General features: G+C 43.8%; 2 pseudogenes; both read left to right on the forward strand.

The window, feature by feature from the left end:
* LOC119300098 overlaps nucleotides 1-10,366 on the forward strand; it is a 17,829-nt pseudogene extending 7,463 nt beyond the window's left edge.
* A 2,313-nt stretch (nucleotides 10,367-12,679) lies between these two features.
* LOC119298010 lies at nucleotides 12,680-13,714 on the forward strand (annotated as a pseudogene).
* Nucleotides 13,715-22,451: the final 8,737 nt, after the last annotated feature.

Raw genomic sequence — 22,451 nt, forward strand, 5'->3', positions numbered from 1 at the left:
GAATATAGCCGTCCAATATATCAATCTTTATGTCTCGACCATTTCGAGACTCCTCGTCATGTCCGTGATCACATCCGGGACTCCGAACTAACTTCGGTACATCAAAACTCATAAACTCATAATATAATTGTCATCGAAACCTTAAGCGTGCGGACCCTACGGGTTCGAGAACAATGTAGACATGACCGAGACACGTCTCCGGTCAATAACCAATAGCGGAACCTGGATGCTCATATTGGCTCCTACATATTCTACGAAGATCTTTATCGGTCAGACCGCATAACAACATACATTGTTCCCTTTGTCATCGGTATGTTACTTGCCCGAGATTCGATCGTCGGTATCTCAATACCTAGTTCAATCTCGTTACCGGCAAGTCTCTTTCCTCGTTTCGTAATACATCATCTTGCAACTAACTCATTAGTTGTAATGCTTGCAAGGCTTATGTGATGTGCATTACCGAGAGGGCCCAGAGATACCTCTCCGACAATCGGAGTGACAAATCCTAATCTCGAAATACGCCAACCCAACATTCACCTTTGGAGACACCTGTAGAGCTCCTTTATAATCACCCAGTTACGTTGTGACATTTGGTAGCACACAAAGTGTTCCTCCGGTAAACGGGAGTTGCATAATCTCATAGTCATAGGAACATGTATAAGTCATGAAGAAAGAAATAGCAACATACTAAACGATCGGGTGCTAAGCTAATGGAATGGGTCATGTCAATCACATCATTCTTCTAATGATGTGATCCCATTAATCAAATGAAAACACATGTCTATGGTTAGGAAACATAACCATCTTCGATTAACGAGCTAGTCAAGTAGAGGCATACTAGTGACGTTTGGTTTGTCTTTGTATTCACACAAGTATTATGTTTCCGGATAATACAATTCTAGCATGCATAATAAACATTTATCATGATATAAGGAAATAAAATAATAACATTATTATTGCCTCTAGGGCATATTTCCTTCAGCAATCCCAGGAGGAGTTCACATGCTCTCCATTCCAGACGGCCTGCGGCCTGCCGACGACCACACGGACATCGGTGCGCTGGTCAAGGGACTGCCGGCCGCCATGTCCGGCCACCTCAAGGAGATTATCAGGTTGAGGAAGACGAAGTGGATGATAGCAGACGTGTCCATGAGCTGGGCCCTGGAGCTGGCCACCACAGCGGGTGCCCGTGTCGCCTTGTTCTCCACGTACTCTGCAACCGTGTTCACGCTCAGGTTGAAGCTCCCCAGGCTGATCGAGGACGGTGCTGTTTATGAAATTGGTAAGAGCAAATCAAAATTTCCATCTCCATGTAACTCGTTAGTTTCCTAGTCTTTTATTGGTATGTGGACTTTGCACCATGAACATGGACACCACACGTACGCAGGGAACGTGAAGAGGAACGAGAGGGTCCAACTGATGCCGCCCGTTGGCGCGGTAGAGATCCCTTGGGTCAGCCTGGGCAGCACCCCCGAGAGGCGCAGAACCAACATCCAGAACATCCTCAAGACCAACCGGTTGATGCCTCTTGCCGAGAAGATCATCCGCAACACCTTCATGGAGATGGAACTTGACGCTCTGGCTCTGCTCCCGAACGCGCTGCCGCTCGGCCCGCTGGTAGCGCCGACGTCGCGGCCGTCCAGACATTTCCTGCTGGAAGACCTGACCTACCTCGCCTGGCTCGATGCGCAGGCCCCTAGCTCCATCGTCTACGTCGCCTTCGGGAGGTCCGACGTCTTGGATGCAACGCAGTTTCAAGAGCTTGCCGACGGGCTCGCGCTCTCCGGCCAACCGTTCCTGTGGGTCGTCCGGCCAAACTTCACCACCGGAGCCACAAAAGGTTGGTTTGACGCGTTCAAGCACCGCGTCGAGGGCAAGGGGTTGGTCGTCGACTGGGCGCCACAGCAACGCGTGCTCTCGCACCCCGCCGTCGCCTGTTTCATGTCGCACTGCGGGCGGAACTTGACCATGGAAGGCATGTTGCACGGCGTGTCGTTCCTCTGTTGGCCGTACTTCGCCGACCAGTTAACCAACCAGAGCTAGGTGTGTGATACGTCTCCAACGTAACTACAATTTTTTGTTGTTCCATGCTATATTATATTCTGTTTTGGACATTATTGGGCTTTATTATACACTTTTATATTATTTTTGGGACTAACCCACTAACCGGAGGCCCAAACGGAGTCCAAATAGAATGAAACCTTCGGGCACATGATTTTCGGAACGAACGTAATCCAGAGGACTTGGAAGGCACAAGTAAGGGGGCGCGCCTACCCCCTCCCAGGCGCGCCCTCCACACTCGTGGGGCCCACATTGCTCCACCGACGTACTCCTTCCTGCTATATATACCTACGTACCCCCAAACTACTAGATACGGAGACAAAAACCTAATTCCACCGCCGCAACCTTCTATACCCGTGAGATCCCATCTTGGGGCCTTTTCCGGAGCTCCGCCGGAGGGCGCATCGATCACGGAGGACTTCTACATCAACACCATAGCCTCTCCGATGATGTGTGAGTAGTTTACTTCAGACCTTTGGGTCCATAGTAGTTAGCTAGATGGCTTCTTCTCTCTTTTTGGATCTCCGATGATGTGGAGATCTATTCGATGTAATCTTCTTTTGCGGTGTGTTTGTTGAGACCGATGAATTGTGGGTTTATGATCAAGTTTATCTATGAACAATATTTGTTATCTTTGCAGGTCTCTTCAAATTATCAGTTTGGTTTGGCCTACTAGATTGGCCTTTCTTGCAATGGGAGAAGTGCTTAGCTTTGGGTTCAATCTTGCGGTGTCCTTTCCAAGTGATAGTAGGGGCAGCAAGGCACGTATTGTATTGTTGCCATCGAGGATAACACAATGGGGTTTATATCATATTGCATGAGTTTATCCCTCTACATCATGTCATCTTACTTAAGGTGTTACTCTGTTCTTTTGAACTTAATACTCTAGACGCATGCTGGATAGTGGTCGATGTGTGGAGTAATAGTAGTAGATGCAGGCAGGAGTCAGTCTACTTGTCTCGGATGTGATGCCTATATACATGATCATACCTAGATATTCTCATAACTATGCTCAATTCTATCAATTTCTCAACAGTAATTTGTTTACCCACCGTAATACTTATGCTTTCGAGAGAAGCCACTAGTGAAACCTATTGCCCCCGGGTCTATTTTTCATCATATTAATCTTCCGTCAACAAGCTATTTCTTTTGCCGTTTTTATTTTGCTTTATTTACTTTGCATCTTTATCATAAAAATACCAAAAATATTATCTTATCATATCTATCAGATCTCACTTTCGTAAGTGACCGTGAAGGGATTGACAACCCCTTTATTGCGTTGGTTGCAAGGATTTTATTTGTTTGTGTAGGTGTGAGAGACTCGTGCGTGGCCTCCTGCTGGATTGATACCTTGGTTCTCAAAAACTGAGGGAAATACTTATGCTACTTTGCTGCATCACCCTTTCCTCTTCAAGGGAAAACCAACGCAGTGCTCAAGAGGTAGCAAGAAGGATTTCTGGCGCCGTTGCCGGGGAGTCTACGCAAAAGTCAACATATCAAGTACCCATCACAAACCCTTATCTCCCGCATTACATTATTTGCCATTTGCCTCTCGTTTTCCTCTCCCCCACTTCACCCTTGCCGTTTTATTTTCCCTCTCTCTCCGTCCTCCTTCTCTTTCCCTATTTGCCTCTTTTTGCCCGTTTCTTGTTTGCTTGTGTGTTGGATCACTTGCTTGTCGTTATGGCTAGTCCCCTATCTTCTCCAATGTCTCCCGAAAATGAAGTTCTTAATTTTAAGCAAAGGGAATGAGAAAATCTAAAGGACGCTTGGTATAGAATTTACAATGCTCAAAATAGATCTACCAGGAAGCAATCTACTTCCGTTCTTCTCCGCAATTTTTATGTAGGCGCTACTCCTTGGCACACATAGATCCTTGATACCATTACCGGAGGGAATTTCTTGGGTAGCCATACATTTGATTCTTATAATGCTATGATAGATTTGTTTGGCTCATCCCCTCTTTTGGTTAATGGAACTATGTTAACTTTGGAGCATGTAATGCAAAGACTTGAAATTATTGAAAATAAAGTTTCTACCGTAGAGTTAATTGAAAATTTGGATAAAAAGATTCACAACCAAATTAATCAATATGGATCTAAAGTAGGATTCACTTTGAAAAATATTAAAGAGAAGGAACCCATAGTTAATGAAAGAATAAATCAGGATTCCACTAGAATCGACAAACTTGAGGGTATCATTACCAACTTGGGAACCACTTTTTCTTTCATAAAAAATACTCCAAGTACTCCGGCTAAAATTGCCAAGCTTATGTATGTTCCTAAAAATAAGGGTGGATCCTCTAGCAAGGAAACTACGGATGTCAAATCTATAAGTATTCATCCCAATCTTTTTGCTATCATTAAGGAACCATTTGCTACAAATGATTTTTTCGATTTTGTGCCTAGAAGTTTGATAATTAATAAAAATAAAGAAACTCCTAGAAGTTTGATAATTAATAAAAATAAAGAAACTCCTAGGGTGATAGATGTCTCATTGAAGAATTACCAACTAAAGATACCTAGATCTATCTTCGCTTTTATGCCTAGCTAGGGGCGTTAAACGATAGTGCTTGTTGGGAGGCAACCCAATTTTATTTTTATTAATTGATTTTTGCTCCTGTTTAGTAATAAATAAATAATTTATCTAGCCTCTGTTTTGGTTGTGTTTTTTGTGTTTAATTAGTGTCTGTGCCAAATAGAACCGTTGGGAAGACTTGGGGAAAGTCTTTTTAATCTTGCTGTAAAAAACAGAAACTTTAGCGCTTACGAGAACTGCAGTTATTTTTATTTGGAAGGTGCTATTTAGTTAATTCTTTTTGCAGATGATTAATAGATAAATTCCTCACGTCCAGCAATTTATTTTAGAATTTTTGGGGTTCCATAACGTGCGTTAGCTACAGATTACTACAGACTGTTCTTTTTTTGACAGATTCTGTTTTTCGTGTGTTGTTTGCTTATTTTGATGAATCTATGACTAGTAAAATAATTTATAAACCATAGAGAAGTTGGAATACAGTAGGTTTAACACCAATATAAATAAAGAATTAGTTCATTAAAGTACCTTGAAGTGGTGTTTTCTTTTCTTTTGCTAACGGAGCTCACGAGATTTTCTACTTTAAGTTTTGTGTTGTGAAGTTTTCAAGTTTTGGGTAAAAGATTTGATGGATTATGGAACAAGAAGTGGCAAGAGACTAAGCTTGGGGATGCTCATGGCACCCCAAGATAATATAAGGACACCTAAAAGCCAAAGCTTGGGGATGCCCCGGAAGGCATCCCCTCTTTCGTCTACTTCCATCGGTAACTTTACTTGGAGCTATATTTTTATTCACCACATGATATGTGTTTTTATTGGAGCATCTTGTATTATTTGAGTCTTTATTTGTTAGTTTACCACAATCATCCTTGCTGTACACACCTTTTTAGAGAGACTCACATGATTTGAAAATTATTAGAATACTCTATGTGCTTCACTTATATCTTTCGAGCTATATAGTTTTTGCTCTAGTGCTTCACTTATATCTTTTAGAGCACGGTGGTGGATTTGTTTTATAGAAACAATTGCTCTCTCATGCTTCACTGAGATTATTTTGAGAGTCCTACAAAACATCGTGTTAATTTGCTTTAATCATGATAGGCATTCAAGATTAGTAAAAAAATTCTTATGAAGTGTGTTGAATACTATGAGAAGTTTGATACTTGACAATTGTTTTGAGATATGGAGATGGTGATATTAGAGTCATGCTAGTTGAGTAGTTTTGAATTTGAGAAATACTTGTGTTAAAGTTTGTGATTCCCGTGGCATGCATGTATGGTGAACCGTTATGTGATGAAGTCGGAGCATGATTTATTTATTGATTGTCTTCCTTATGAGTGGCGGTCGGGATGAGCGATGGTCTTTTCCTACCAATCTATCCCCCTAGGAGCATGCGCGTAATACTTTTCTTCGATAACTTGTAGATTTTTGCAATGAGTATATGAGTTCTTTATGACTAATGTTGAGTCCATGGATTATACGCACTTTCTTCCTTCCACCATTGCTAGTCTCTCTAATACCGCGCACTTTTCGCCGGTATCATAAACCCACCAAATACCTTCCTCAAAACAGCCACCATACCTACCTATCATGGCATTTCCATAGCCATTCCGAGATATATTACCATGCAACTTACCACCTTCCGTTTATTATGACACGCTCCATCATTGTCATATTGCTTTGCATGATCATGTAGTTGACATGGTATTGGTGGCAAAGCCACCGTTCATAATTCTTTCATACATGTCACTCTTGATTCATTGCATATCCTGGTGCACCACCGGAGGCATTCACATAGAGTCATATTTTTTTCTAAGTATTGAGTTGTAATTGTTGAGTTGTAAGTAAATAAAAGTGTGATGATCATCATTTTTAGAGCATTGTCCCAAGTGAGGAAAGGATGATGGAGACTATGATTCCCCCACAAGTCGGGATGAGACTCCGGACTAAAAAAAGAGGCCATAAAAAGAGAGAGAAAAAGCCCAAATAAAAAATGAGAGAAAAAGAGAGAAGGGACAATGCTACTATCCTTTTACCACACTTGTGCTTCAAAGTAGCACCATGATCTTCATTATAGAGAGTCTCCTATGATATCACTTTCATATACTAGTGGGAATTTTTCATTATAGAACTTGGCTTGTATATTCCAATGATGGGCTTCCTCAAAATGCCCTAGGTCTTCGTGAGCAAGCGAGTTGGATGCACACCCACTTAGTTCGTTTTGTTGAGCTTTCATATACACATAACTCTAGTGCATCCGTTGCATGGCAATCCCTACTCACTCACATTAATATGTATTGATGGGCATCTCCATAGCCCGTTGATACGCCTAGTTAATGTGAGACTATCTTCTCCCTTTTTGTCTTATCCACAACCACCATTCTATTCCACATATAGTGCTATGTCCATGCTCATGCTCATGTATTGTGTGAAGATTGAAAAAGTTTGAGAACACCAAAACTATGAAACAATTGCTTGGCTTGTCATCGGGGTTGTGCATGTTTAAGTACTTTGTGTGGTGAAGATAGAGCATAGCCAGACTATATGATTTTGTAGGGATAACTTTCTTTGGCCATGTTATTTTGAGAAGACATAATTGATTAGTTAGTATGCTTGAAATATTATTATTTTTATGTCAATATTAAACTTTTGTCTTGAATCTTTCAGATCTGAATATTCATACCACAATTAATAGAATTACATTGAAATTATGCCAAGTAGCATTCCACATCAAAAATTCTGTTTTTATCATTTACCTACTCAAGGACGAGCCGGAATTAAGCTTGGGGATGCTTGATACGTCTCCAACGTATCTATAATTTTTTATTGTTCCATGCTATATTATATTCTGTTTTGGACATTATTGGGCTTTATTATACACTTTTATATTATTTTTGGGACTAACCTACTAACCGGAGGCCCAACCCAGAATTGTCGTTTTTTGCCTACTTCAGAGTTTCACAGAAAAAGAATATCAAACGGAGTCCAAACAGAATGAAACCTTCGGGAACGTGATTTTTGAAACGAACGTGATCCAGAGGACTTGGACCCTGCATCAAGAAACCAACCAGGAAGGCAGAGGTAGGGGGCGCGCCTACCCCCCCTAGGCGCGCCCTCCACCCTCGAGGGACCCACGTTGCTCCACCGACGTACTCCTTCCTCCTATATATACCTACGTACCCCCAAACTACTAGATACGGAGCCAAAAACCTAATTCCACCGCCGCAACCTTCTGTACCCATGTGATCCCATCTTGGGGCCTTTTCCGGAGCTCCGCCGGGGGGGGCATCAATCACGGAGGGCTTCTACATCAACATCATAGCCTCTCCGATGATGTGTGAGTAGTTTACTTCAGAGCTTTGGGTCCATAGTTATTTGCTAGATGACTTCTTCTCTCTTTTTGGATCTCAATACTATGTTCTCCCCCTTTCTTGTGGAGATCTATTCGATGTAATCTTCTTTTGCGGTGTTTTTGTTGAGATCGATGAATTGTGGGTTTATGATCAAGTTTATATATGAAAAATATTTGAATCTTCTCTGAATTCTTTTACGTATTATTGGTTATCTTTGCAAGTCTCTTCGAATTATCAGTTTGGTTTGGCCTACTAGATTGATCTTTCTTGCAATGGGAGAAGTGCTTAGATTTGAGTTCAATCTTGCGGTGTCCTTTCCCAGTGACAGTAGGGGCAGCAAGGCACGTATTATATTGTTGCCATCGAGGATAACAAGATGGGGTTTATATCATATTGCATGAGTTTATCCCTCTACACCATGTCATCTTACTTACGGCGTTACTCTATTCTTTTGAACTTAATACTCTAGATTCATGCTGGATAGCGGTCGATGTGTGGAGTAATAGTAGTAGATGCAGGTAGGAGTCGGTCTACTTGTCTCTGATGTGATGCCTATATACATGATCATACCTAGATATTCTCATAACTATGCTCAATTCTGTCAATTGCTCAACAGTAATTTGTTTACCCACCATAATACTTACGCTCTCGAGAGAAGCCACTAGTGAAACCTATGGCCCTAGGTCTATTTTGTATCAGATTAATCTTCCGTCAACAAGCTATTTCTTTTGCCGTTTTTATTTTGCTTTATTTACTTTGCATCTTTATCATAAAAATACCAAAAATATTATCTTATCATATCTATCGGAACTCACTTTCGTAAGTGACCATGAAGGGATTCACAACCCCTTTATTGCGTTCGTTGCGAGGATTTTATTTGTTTGTGTAGGTGCGAGGGACTCGTGCGTGGCCTCGTACTGGATTGATACCTTGGTTCTCAAAAACCGAGGGAAATACTTACACTAATTTGCTGCATCACCCTTTCCTCTTCAAGGGAAAACCAACGCAGTGCTCAAGAGGTAGCAGTGTGCAATGTGTGGGGCACCGGCATGAAGGTTCGCTGAGACGAGCGAGGGGTCGTGGCGAAGGAGGAGATCGAGAGCAAGGTGGCGCGGCTGCTCGGTGACGAGAGGGTCAAGGCGAAGGCGGACACGTGGAAGGACATGGCATGTGTGAGCATTGCAGAGGGTGGGTCCTCGCATGGGTACCTTCTCAAGCTTGTGAATTTGCTAGGAGAGCAGGGATCCCGATGGGAGAGCAGGCATCCCGTCATTGCGTGAATCATGACACCGATACATCGGACGGATCCAAACATCTACGTCGACAAATACAAAAAATAAAACTCAAACGACTTAGATTTAGTTTTATATATAGTGAAGTGGTGAGCAAGTCATGATCTGCCTTCGTGTTAGAATGATTATTTTTCATCTTGAGAATTGCTACAAGAAGATTGTCCTATGGCGTTTTGGTATTTTTGAGTTAATAAAAGTATTCTTTATCAAAAAAAGAATGTCCTTCGATATATCAAAATAAAGTTTTATGTTTTCTCTAGAATATCTTTATCATATTTTTGAGTAAAATTACAGCACGCGCGACGTTTCTTTTCAATCCCGGTACAATGCCCCACGAACGGTTCGAACTGATGCGTCAGGACAAAGATTGCACGTGAGGTGTCATACTATAGCCGAACTCTATTTTGAGTGGGAAACACAATGGATTCAGGCGAGCTGAGTTCATATATTCGTCTTCGTTAGATGAGGACGAAGATGACAATGAAACAGTGATAATGAGGACGATTTGGATAATTTGAATTCAAAATTAACCTATTTTATTTCAAAACCTGATGTTTCGATTGTAATGTTTATATTTTAATTGTTGGTGCATTGGAAAATTTATCTATGAAAGAATTGAGCTGCTTATCTTTGATTATCTTCAGTAGCTTCAGTATAAAAAGAACTGAGGAGTGGCATTTGGTGGGAAGAAAATCCTATGCAACCTAGGTCACACGCATAGACCGTGAGACCCTCTCCAGCATAGGACACTTGGCAAGGCAAGTCAATTAATTCTCCAATTCCAATTAATTATCTATAATCCCATTCCTTCCATCCCTCGGTCACACCATTCTATCACCATGTATCTTGTAGGACATCAACGGAGCAGAGGAGCTGGCCGGTGGCCATGGACGGAGCAGAGAGCCGCTGGGGAGCTACGCAACGAGCAGGACGAGATGCTGGGGCGCCGAGGAGGGCGGTCGTGGACGACGGAGGAGAGCAGCCGGGGCGGCGGTGGCGGCCGTCGCGGCCGCGGCGAGCGAGCCGGACAAGCGCCTCAAGGGCGGGCTTCAAGGGCACCAAGGAACGCCGGGCAGAGCGGCAAAGGCAGCGGGGACGGCGCCGGCTACGTGCTTTAAGATTTAGTTTTGCCACGTGTCCTATGCTGGAGAGGGTCTCACGATCGATGTGTGCGACCCAGGTCGCATAGGATTTTCTTCCCATTTGGGTGTCCACGGTTGCATGGCTGGAACTGCTGCCCATGGACATTTGATGTCATCGGATGCCCTAAGCCGATTGAGAGGTTAGCGGACTACACCTAAACGAAAGCATCCAATTTGGCGCTGCTCAGCCTTCTCAGAGCTAACATTTTGAAGCTCCTTTGAATCGGTGACTGCTTATAATGGTTAGGAATGCCAAAAGAAGAACAGAACATGAAACTACACGTATCGATCACACCCGACAAGCTATCTATATCAGACCTATAATTTTGTACAATTAACAGAGCAGATGAATTAGCTATTGTGAAATTTAACCTCTCTAGGCAGCCGTTCGAAAGCGCAAGGGAACAAGCTTTTATGTTGCTGCTTGGTCTAACTCTAATTGCTTTTAGAGAGTGACTGCATGACTAACTACTGACCATGGCCATAAGATCAAGATTTTCTCATCACTTTTACAGCTAGCCCTAAAGTCTTCTCGGACGGTTTCTTGGAAGTGATTTAGAAATCGTTACGTCCCTCTCTCTCTCTCTTTCTCTTCTTCTTCTTCTTCTTCTTCTTCTTCTTCTTCTTCTTCTTTTTCTTTCGAGTTAATCATGGAAAACTGGGCGAAAACCATCACAACCACTGATCAGCACACACACGATACCCCACACACACCACTTCAAAAGAGGGCCTCGTCGAGACAGTTTATGCCTCCCGTCGACGGTGCTGCCGAACAGGTGGATCCCGGTTCTTGCCGACGGGAGGGCTTCGTTTTTATATGTTTCTTTGAGTTCTACTAGGGTTTGTGTTATGTTCAGGAGGACGAGACGGCGGCGGCTCCTTGAAGATGGAATAAGTTTTCCCCGCCTAGCCACCATCCCGGTGGTGCATCTAGCATCGTCAGAGGGCGTGTGGAGATGTGTCTCTGGTGGATCTCGCTGGATTTAGTCGGTGGTTGTCTGATGGATCCACTCGGATTTAGTCCTTGTTCGTCTACGTCAATGTGTCTTCAGGTTGGATCCTTCCGATCTATGCTACTCTTCATCGGCGGTAGTTGTTGTTCTGGTGCGCTCGTCCTATGGGGCCTTAGCACGACGAATTTCCAATTGCCTAATACAAAAGGTTATGCCTGGCTCCGGCGAGGCAGGGATGATAATGACAGTATGCCTTTGACTCACTTCAGTGCTTGTAGTCGTCGTTGTGTCGTCTACGGATCTTGATGTAATTTTTTATTTCTTGTGTTCGTTCTACTTCCATGATGATGAATAGTCAGGAAGTTTTTCCCGAAAAGTATTTTCAAGGTAATCTCTTGGGCATAATTAAAGATAAGCATATGGTCAACAGACTTGGAATCTGCTGACGCAAGCACTGACGAACATCAAATAATTTTGTGCACGCCCTCTAATACGCAAGCACTGACGAAAATCTTGTATGACCTGGTCATACGTTCATCTCAGGAGACCCCATCGACTAGCTGACAGGTGGATTTACAAATCTCAAAGCAAAAAAGAAAAAACAAAGTCTTCTTCCCCACTACGAAATCCCCATGTCGATTAGAATTCCGCACGGCGGCGAGCTTCCTTTGGCACGGCAGGATTATTTTTATATACCAACGCAGGTGGGGGTTGTGAGGGTCTTCAGCCTGCGAATCTCACCGGAGATAGGCGACAAGCTAAAAGTTTCTCTTGAGGATGCCCGTTGGTTTCTCACCGGAGATTAGCAACACCGGTCGTTGGCCGGTTTGTGCTTTTTCTTGTGGATGTCGGAGATCAGGAGATGGCCTTGTTCTACAGCACCACCGCAAATATATGTGTTCCCTCCAGGTTCAGTTGCTGCTGCATCCTTGAGGCCTCGGCGAGTAGGAGAGTTGCGCCGGCGTCCAGAATACTGGCCGCGACCGACAGGAGCAAGCGCCGTAATTGTGCCGGCGTTGAGGAGTATGGTCGCGAACGACGAGAGCAAGCATCCAACGTGTTGTGACCAGGGGAAAATCCGCGCCGGCGTCGAGGTGTGCGGCTGTACCGGCGGCCGGCAGTGGCAATCCGGATTTCACAACTTGGATTCAAACTTTCAGAGAAGAAGCTACCTTGCTGCTTCGAGATCCGTACTGCCAGGTGTCACCCAATGGAGTGGGTCTCCAGATCAGAAGTATACGACCCGGTCGTATAAGATTTTCTTCCTCTTTCCACACGGAGTGTCCATATTTGAACTTGCAAACTTCTTGAGCCCAAACACTATCCTAGACAACCTGGACTCAATGGCCGCTGGTGCTGCTACTCAAGCTCGTGTCATGGTGCTACCCTTCCCCGCGCAGGGCCATGTCATCCCGCTCATGGAGCTGTCTCGCAAGCTCGCCGAGCACCGCCTCGAGGTGGACTTCGTGAACACCGAGTTCAACCACGACCTCGTCATGGAAGCAATGGCAGAGAAGGGAGCAATTCCTAATGGGATCCACATGCTCACCGTTCCGGACAGCCTGGGCCCCGGAGACGACCACGCCGACATCAGCAAGTTTGTCGAGGACCTGCCGGCCGCCATGTCCGGCCGCCTCAGGGAGATGATCCGATCCAGGAAGATTAGGTGGGTGATCGTGGCTGTGTCCATGAGCTGGGCGCTGTAGGTGGCCACCGCAGCGGGCGCCCGTGTTGCCTCGTTCTCGACCTACTTCGCGGCCGTGTTTGCTCTGAGGATGAACCTCCCGAGATTGATAGAGGATGGTGTGCTCGATTGAAGTGGTAAGAACAAATCAAACATTTCCATGGCACTTGTTTGCCTTCTTCATATGGTTAAGATTGACAAAGATTGACTGAGAATATGGAGTCTATTTAGGGAATGTAAAGGGGGAGGGGAAGATCCAAATGGTGCCGCCCATCGACGCGTCGGAGATCCCCTGGGTCATCCTGGCCAGCACCAGCACCCCTGAGAGGCGCAGAAACAAAAATCCAGAACATCCACAAGACCAACCTGTCGATGGCCACTCGCCGAGGTGGTCATCTGCAACACTTCCATGGAGTTGGAGCCCGACGCTCTGGCCCTCCTCCCGAACGCTCTGCCTCTCGGCCCGCTGGTGGCGCCCACGCCGAGGCCGGTCAGACACTTCTTGCCCGAGGACCTCGCCTGGCTCGACGAACAGCCCCCGGCTTCGTCATCTATGTGGCCTTCGGCAGCTCCGGCTTGAGAGGCGAGATTCTGGACCATGGTTCGGCCGAACTCATGGTCCACGCCGTAGGATCGCCCAGCCTTGTTGCATGTGGATGCGTGTACCATTTGAACTCAAAAAGAACCGATTAAGGCCCAATCAGCCCAAGGCCTCATTAGTCTCTCTGATTGCAACCGATTAGCCTGCACACCCCTAGGCCTCCAGAGGCTATTTTTCTTTCCTTCGTAATAATGGATGGCACACCTATCCAAACACTTTAGCACATGGGCCAATGCCCGATGAATAAAAAAAGCAATCCTCTGCTCATTCATCTGTGATACTGTTCATCTTCCAGGTTGCTACATATTGCGGATGAGGAGCCCATTTTGCCCCACAACCCCTTTGCTCGCAGCATGAGAGCTCCATCCATGGCCGCGAAGAAGACACCTCTGTAGACCGACAGCACATGGCCGTTGCTCTAACTCCTGCCAGCATGGATGCGCTCTCTAACAGGTATTTACCCCGTTCAGTAGCCATCATAAAGATGCTGTCTCATGTTTGATTTGCACACTTAGTTTTTTTTCCCTGAAAAAATGACTCAAACACCTGCGACCCCCTCCTTGCAGATCAAACAAAGGCTGCACCGAGCTATCAGCTTGTTCTAATCCTGGCTGTGGTGTTGTTGACTCAATCACAACGAATCCAGAGTTTTCAGAACTGCAATCTGAAAGATCGGCACCGAAGCGGAAAAGGTAGTACATTTTGATTTATTTTTCTACTGCGATTGTTTAACTATTGTTAGAAGTTTCTTTTCTATGCTGTACGATGGTGATAACGGCATAATATATGAACTGGCAAGTGTCGTTTTGTTGTTAAGTAGTTCATTAGTGTGAACCATCAGCAAACTCCAGGTGTTGTGTGTAGATACCAGCTAGTTTTTTTTCATGGGTACTATCTTTAGACTGTATTTTGCCGCCGTCAAACTTCACAAATTTCTTGGGTACATCAGGATGTTCTTGGCAAAAACTTATTTGTTCACTAAAAATACAGGTTTAGCAGTTTTTTAAGCATAATATGCCAAAAAACATGTTAAAATAATATTTTTTAGCAGAGTCTTTTTTAACTGCACGGTGCAAGAAGGTCATGTTTTTAATACTCCAAGGTTGTTTTGTTTCTCTACATTTTTGCTGGATGAATACGTTATTGTAAACTACTCTTTAACTCTTTTGCCGCAACTTGTAGTAAGCGGGAAGCGTTTGAAGGACTGGACTACAGAATTGCCCCTTCAGTAAAAAGTCCGTTCCAGAAGTGTGTGGAACGCGCTGCTTTTAGGGGCGATGCAGATGTTTTTGTTCCAAGTGTTGGAACAATTTTTGATTCAAAGGATGAAGCTTTTGATTTCTACAACATGTTCTCTTGGGAGTGTGGCTTTGGTATTCGCTATGGAAAGAGTAGCACTAATAACAAAAAATACAGAACAATGCAGGACATCGTTTGCCAGTGCGCGGTATGCATCATTTTAAACTTAATTGTTTGTATGGTCTCGGTCGGTTTAGTGGTTCATACTACTTTTTTCTGCCTATGACTCTGTGTCGTTACCATTAACACAGGGCAAAGAAGAAAGGCCAAACACAACAACATGCCGCACTGGTTGTGAAGCTCGTATAAGACTACATCGAACTGACGACCATGGATGGTATGTGACCGTTTTCATTAACAAGCACAATCACCCACTATTTGTGAAGTGTGGTGAGAAAAAACAGTGGAAATCACATAGCGTCATAAGTCCTTTAGCAAAGGATTTTATTCGTAACCTCAAGGAGAACAACATCAGATTTGATCAGATATACAACATATTAGGGTCAGGTCTTGGATCTTCTCTAGGCGTGCCTTTTAGAAAGCAGACACTGAGAACACTGTGTGCAAGCATAGCTCATGATTCTATCGCCGATGATATGGCCAAAACCACTAGTATACTTCAGGATATCAGTGCCAAAGATCCGGACTTCAAAGTTTGCGTGCAAGTAGACGGTGTAAGCAAGGTGAAAACAGTAATATGGTGTAATGGTAAAAACCGTCTAGATTATGCACATTTTGGTGAGGTGGTTACTTTCGATACCACTTACAGGACCAACCTGTATAACATGCCATTTGGGCTTTTTGTTGGTGTCAATAACCATTTCCAGTCTATTATTTTTGGTGGCGTCCTCATGGTTGATGAAAAGACTCCTACATTTGAGTGGGCATTCAGAAATTTTATTGACTTGATGGATGGGAAACATCCTACTACTATATTGACAGGTCAGATTATAAAAGTTGTCTTCACACATTGTCGTAGGTTATCAGGTTATACATATGCTATTATATGTTCGCCTTAGTTTGATCACTTTTCTTTTGTACTCCTATAGATCAATGCAAAGCTATGCAAAATGCTTTACAAACTACAATGCCCCACACCCATCACAGATGGTGCAGATGGCATGTGTTAAAGGTGTTGAAAGAGAAAATTGGACATGTGTACAGCAAACATTCTGTTTTCAAGAAGGAATTCCACGCGATAGTAAATGAAGAGACGGATGTAGAATCATTTGAGCGGAGGTGGCATCAATTGATTAAAAAATACAAGCTTCAAGGGAACAAGTACCTTCGCAGGATTTTCAAATGGAGGGACATGTGGGCAATGCCATACTTCATGGGCACTTTCTGTGCCGGAATGACCAGCACGCAACGGAGCGAGAGTGCGAATCATCTCTTGAAAAAGTTCATCAGCAGATCATCCCCAATGCACTTGTTCGTTAAGCAGTACAACAAATTGCTTGAATCCAGGAGCCAGACAGAGGACGAGGCAAACTATGTCAGCAAGCAGGTATAAAAGATCATGCATGTATTTTTTTTCATATAGCATGATTAATAATCAAGCTACTATCTGATATCATTTTATTTTATCTCACGCATTTATATACTTATTCTACTGAATAACAGACACGCAGATGGCTTGTAATTGGCGCTACTATCGAGATAGATGCAGCGGCTGTGTACACGAAGGCCTTGTACGAAAAAATTTCACACGAACTTTTGAGATCTGGCTCTTTTGATGCACGCCGTTCCAAGCCTGGTCATGTCTACAAGGTCAAGTTGTCGCCGCAACTAGCCTTAACTGATTATGACAAAAAAATATTCACTGTCAAAGTGGAGGACGGTTGGGATCTTGTCACATGTGATTGTGGATTTTTTGATCATGTCGGATTGCTGTGCTGCCATTCATTAAAGGTCCTATGTCATGCGTCTCAATCTCATTTATACAGCACTATAGTAATGATTGCACATCTGACTCACAAATTTATTTTTTCAGGTCTTAGTTCAGAACAATATTGGCAAGATTCCATCAAGGAATGTAGTCAAACGATGGACTTTATGGGCAAGGGAATCAAGGCCGCTGCACCTGGCAAATGAGGGTGAATTGGGGGAGCTGTCTTCTCAAATTACGTATAGAAGAAATGTTCTGTATGTGGCTGCTATGGACCTTATCAAGGAGGCAGAGTCCGGGTCTGAGTCATTCCAAACGGCGTTCGCAGCAATATGCGAGGCAAAAGAACAAATTGCAAGTAAGAAGGCTTCAGATATGCTTGTTGATACTATCGCCGAACAAGCAAATCTTGTCCGGCATACCATAACTGATGTTGGGTCAGAAACCCAACTGCTTCCTCCACAACGTGTGCTGTCTAAAGGACGTCCTAGCTCCCTTCGTCCAAAGAGTCGTATGGATTATATTGTGGCTAAGAAAGCTAAAAGGCACTACGAGGATGGCCCATGCCATGCTCACAAAGATACTGCCGGCCCAATGCCACCCCCTCCATCCAGAAGAAGGATTGTGAAGTGTAGTCTATGCAAGATTCCGGGGCACACAAAGGGTAATTGCACTGCTAGGGGAGTTTGAGTGCAAATGTTCAGATCAGTCAGGAATTGGGGCATCTCCTGTGGTCATGGAAGTTTATGTTAAGTGTCACTACATTGTACCTGTAGCATCGCGGTGTGTTCATGATTTGCTAGTGTGCTTGGTGTAATATATTTTGTACTGTGTTTTTTTATATGAATCTGAACGCTCATGGATTCTTTTTGTCTTTTTTTTGTGCCTCCATGCATGATGAGACATCCAGTAAGATAGGAAAGGTTTTATCTTTAGTACGCCTTCAGTAAGATAGGGAAGGTTTTCACCCAGGCCAACACTCAATGCCACTGGACGAGACATCCACGCCACCATGCTGCCCACATTCCATGGTCGTCTGGTATCACCGAAAACACGGGATTTTGCACATGATCATTGCGCTACCACCACCAGGGTCGTCCCGGCAACAAAGGCCTTGACACCATCTCACCCGAGACCCGCCGCTATTCCAACCAAAAAGGAGAGTGAAAAGGCCTAGTCGTTCGCACCCATGGGCAGCCCCTAGCACAAATACCCAGTAGGGCAGCCCAAAAGCTGGCCTTCATCGACCCGTCCTGTGCGAGATTAGTTCGGTTCTACTACCCGGGCGCGAGATGAGCGACGAACCATGGCTGGGAGAGGGCCAACCCTTCGACAAAGGCAGTGCCCGGGCGACGAGGGAATGGATCGAACGCTGAAACAAGCTGCTAACCGATCGGCTGACGCCGAAGATGTCCATCCGCCACCGCAAAACGACCTAGACCATCGCCATGAGCCACCACCACGTCGTACCACCCACATTCTCGTCTATGGAAAACGGCCAGATCCAGCAACGACGAATCGTCTAGATCAAGCACCGCTACTTCTTTAAGAAGCCACCTTGCAAGGCCTAACGTGCCGATGCCCAGTGGCGGCAAGGGGAGTGGGCAAAGGGAATATGGCTGGTGGTGATAGGGTTTTCCCTCACGACGAGGGAAGGGTTTCGAAGGCCGAAACAACCCGCTTATTGATGGGCCGACGCCGGATATTTCCATCCGTCAGCGTGAAACGGCCTAGACCAGCGTCATGAGCCACTACCATGTTGTGGTACAGGCCACAACCATCTCCGTCGCCATATAATACTGGCGCACCGCCTATAGTCGACTATCGAAAACGGCCAGACCCGGCGCCGCCGCTGCTTTAAGGTGCCACCTCGCGAATCCTATAACGCGTTGGCACCACCGTGTGCCGCCGACCATCCATGCTAGCGGCAACAGAGAGAGGGGAGAAGAAGCCTCGTGCTCTTCTGACGACAGCTGGCCTTAATCCGGCGGCGGCGATGGGAGTGGGCAAAGGGGAGTTGGCTTGCGGCGCTAGGGTTTCGGAGCTGTGTGCGGGAGACAAAGGTCGTCTCTGCAAAGGATGTGAAGGAACTTTTTTAGCTTGGCGGTTGGTGGTGGTAAATCTAGTGTAGTAATATAACATGTAGAGTAAATTAGTTTTCGGGTATTTGTTCAGATGTCAATATCTTGTTCCTTCGCCTAGATGTATGTTTGTTTGCCACGCCTATGTTCGTGTGTCTATGCATCCTACCCTAACTAATCAATCCCTTGTTTTGTATGCTGCAGCATTGGTACGATGTTATATATGTTGATAAGTTAACCAAAGCGTCTGGGGCAGCAAAATGTTGGCTGAAGAAGTTTTAACATATGCATTGACTTGAGAAACACTTCGCTTCCAAAAAAATGTTACCCCAGCAGAGCCGCCACCATATACACTTTCATTTTAAGAACATTGACATACAAGACAGACCTGAACACGTTCTATCTGATTTAAGTTTCCAAACCATCAACATTTCATGCGGATAACAAACTATATGAAGAAGTAGAACACAAGCAGTGAGTGATGTCGAACACTTAACATAGTCATTAGCCGTCTCATAGACTAGCAGATACAAATAAAAGTGCATTTTACGACTCACAACAAATAGTCTCATACTAAATTACGGACGCTAACACCGACAGACCACAACACACAGTGTGTGAGGGCTTTTAGGTACACATGGGTACATAGACATACAGCAACTCTCAGTCGCAAACATGAATTTCTAGTGAGAAAAAGATAGATAGTCTTCATGAGAATGTTGCTTAGACACCGTTGATCTTCGGAATGTTGGAATCCATGGTCATGAGCAGGTATCCAAGCAGCTTCATATGTTCAAGCAAGTTCGCCTGAAACATTTTGATTACAAAATAGTTGAGTTTTCCAACAACACTGCTTATGCATTTGATTAAGAATAAACATTTCATAGGACACCAAAAATCGCAGCAGCACAAACAATCTGATACCTCATCCAGAACAGGTTTGGCTTGGTTGTTCGTCATGTTCCTTGCGGCATATGCAACATATATCGCATCGTTTGGGCTGTTTTTTTAAGAAAAATAGTGAAGTATTTCAGCAACCTGAAGATCTTACTTACAAATGATAATTAAGACTGAATGTTTGTTAGATCTAACCTCGCTCCTGGACCCCCAGTGTGTTTGATGACGTTAAATCCCAGTGCACTAGGGATAGTTGCACCTAGCACAATAGACATGCAGTGTCCCAGTGCCTAGAAAAGATCATAAGCTCTACGATGGTGGTTGGCCACGGATATGGCGGGGAAATCACCATTGACCACAGGGTCGTACACATGCATTGTGGTATGTGTTCCCTTAATATTGTAAATGTAGCAGACCCAATTGAGATTTTCACGTAGTACCACAACTACCTGACATGGGAAACGAAATGTTATGGAGCAAGACTACATTTTTCACAGTTTTAGTTATATCAAAAAATGAGGTAAAGAAAAAAATGTGTACATTTTGTCAATATATAGCAAGTTACCTCTTTGCAGTCTTGGACCTTGTATGGTACACTTGGCCCCCTGAAGAAGTGCCCTATGGCTTCGAGAGGTGGAGTTCCTCCGTAAAGATCGCATAAGTCCTAAAAGAAAGTTTCATTCGTTAATTGTTTTGACCACACCAAATTATATATTATCTTAGGTACTTACCACGAACTCTTGAGGAAGGAAATGACGATTGCGCAAGCGAGAAAGATGCTCACAGGCCTTGCGGTCAACCTCATTGAACAGCACAACTACAGCTGACATCACATCTTTCTCAAATGCACTGCAGAGCTGCTTCTTCAGGCTAGTCCCTGTTATAATGACTGGCATTTGTCCAGGGATGTAGATAAAGTTCCTGCATGACACAGATTAGTTGATGAGTTTGTTTTGCAAACTTTCGTGAAAGGGGAAATGCCAAATGAAATTCATGCAAAAAGAAAAAATGTACCTCGTCAAGAATTCGTCTGTAGCAGCGAACAGTATCCATCGGTATACCACCCCAGCACGGACCTGCTGATTTTGAAGGGACTGTTCAATCGTTTCGTTAGCGTTCGATGGACCAGCTTCCACATGTTGAGTTTTTCATTAATACATTAAAAAGTCAGTACAGTTAAAAACTTCTTTTAGAATTACTTATTAACAATCTAGCATACCACCAGAACACTCACCAACAGGGTTCACAATAGGTGCATTGCGCGTGTGGTCAAAGATTCTCTGGCTCAGATTGTTTTGCCCACCCGCAGCCATCAATATCATAGTGAGCACATGAGCTTCATTTTGGAAAGAAAAAAGTCTATCAGCATTTATTTACTTTGAAAATCAGTAGAAATGAAAAAAAATGTTACTCAACCACTAATATATCTTACATGGTATGTTAGCTACAAATTGTTCGAGGTCTGGGTCATTGTCCATGATAGGTGGAGCCATATCAAGTGGAGGTGCATCAACAACATTTTCAGGAATGTTAGGAGCTGCTACTGATCCTCTTGCACCGGTAGTGGCATCATGTTTTTTAACCTCTCGGAGGAATTCAATGCTTGGGGGGCCTAAAACAAAAATGTTTGTACGTTATTAGTGATAAGCATTAGTTTTTGAAAGATCCCACTAAGTTAATCGTAATAAAAACAACTGAAGTTATTCCAAACATCAAGAAGTTTAATTACTTTTATCATTTCTTTTATGGCTGGAGCTGCCGGCGCCATCATATATTTTGAATGCGCTGGTTTTTGTTAAGTCAGCAATCCCCTTCTTGATAGTATCAAGAAGATTCTCTTGTTGCTGAACCGACTTGCAGATGTTTCCTACAGTGACAAAATATATACGAGATATATCTTTAGCACTTTTTTTATTCCATAAATTAATATTGACATCAAATTCGCTTTGAAAAACACTCCACATACCTTCTTGCCCATCTTTCGACCCGCTCTCCACTTTAGGCTTTCTCTGGAATACTATTGTAGGCTTAGCTTTTTTGCCTGGAGAACAATATGTATTGTGGTTTAAAATTTATCACCGAAAAAGTCAAAAACCTCATGCATCAAAATAGATTTTTGTTGTGGCGAACATTTCACCTTCGGTTGGTGTCTGCTGTTCTTCAACACCTGATCTGCCTTGTTCTCCGTCTATTACATGTTCTTTCCCCTTTGACATATCTATGTTGCGCTTGCGGCTATCTGTCCCAATATTATCCTTTTCCTTGATTACCTTAATTAATCCTTGCAAGGAGGTTACCAGATTCTTCAACTGCCAAAGGTGTAAATGCACATAAAAAACAGTGAGAAACATGCACCTATGTTGGCTCTTAAGCTGAATAATGAAAAATATATTTGCTTACTCATTCAGGAGAATAATTATCATGAGCAAATGACTGTGCTTACAGAGACGCATCATCTGTCCCAATACTTCCCTTCTTCTCAATCACATTCATTAAGCTTTGCAAGGAGATTACCAAATTGTTCAGCTGCCAAATGTGTACATGCACATAAAAACAATGAGATCCATGCACCTATGTTGACTGAATAATGAAAATATACTCACTTACTTGTTCAGAAGAGTAATTAGCAAGAGCAAATGATTGGGCTTGCACTAGTGCGTGTGCA

The sequence above is a fragment of the Triticum dicoccoides genome, chromosome 5A (genome assembly GCF_002162155.2).
Source record: "Triticum dicoccoides isolate Atlit2015 ecotype Zavitan chromosome 5A, WEW_v2.0, whole genome shotgun sequence".
NCBI lineage: Eukaryota > Viridiplantae > Streptophyta > Magnoliopsida > Poales > Poaceae > Triticum > Triticum dicoccoides.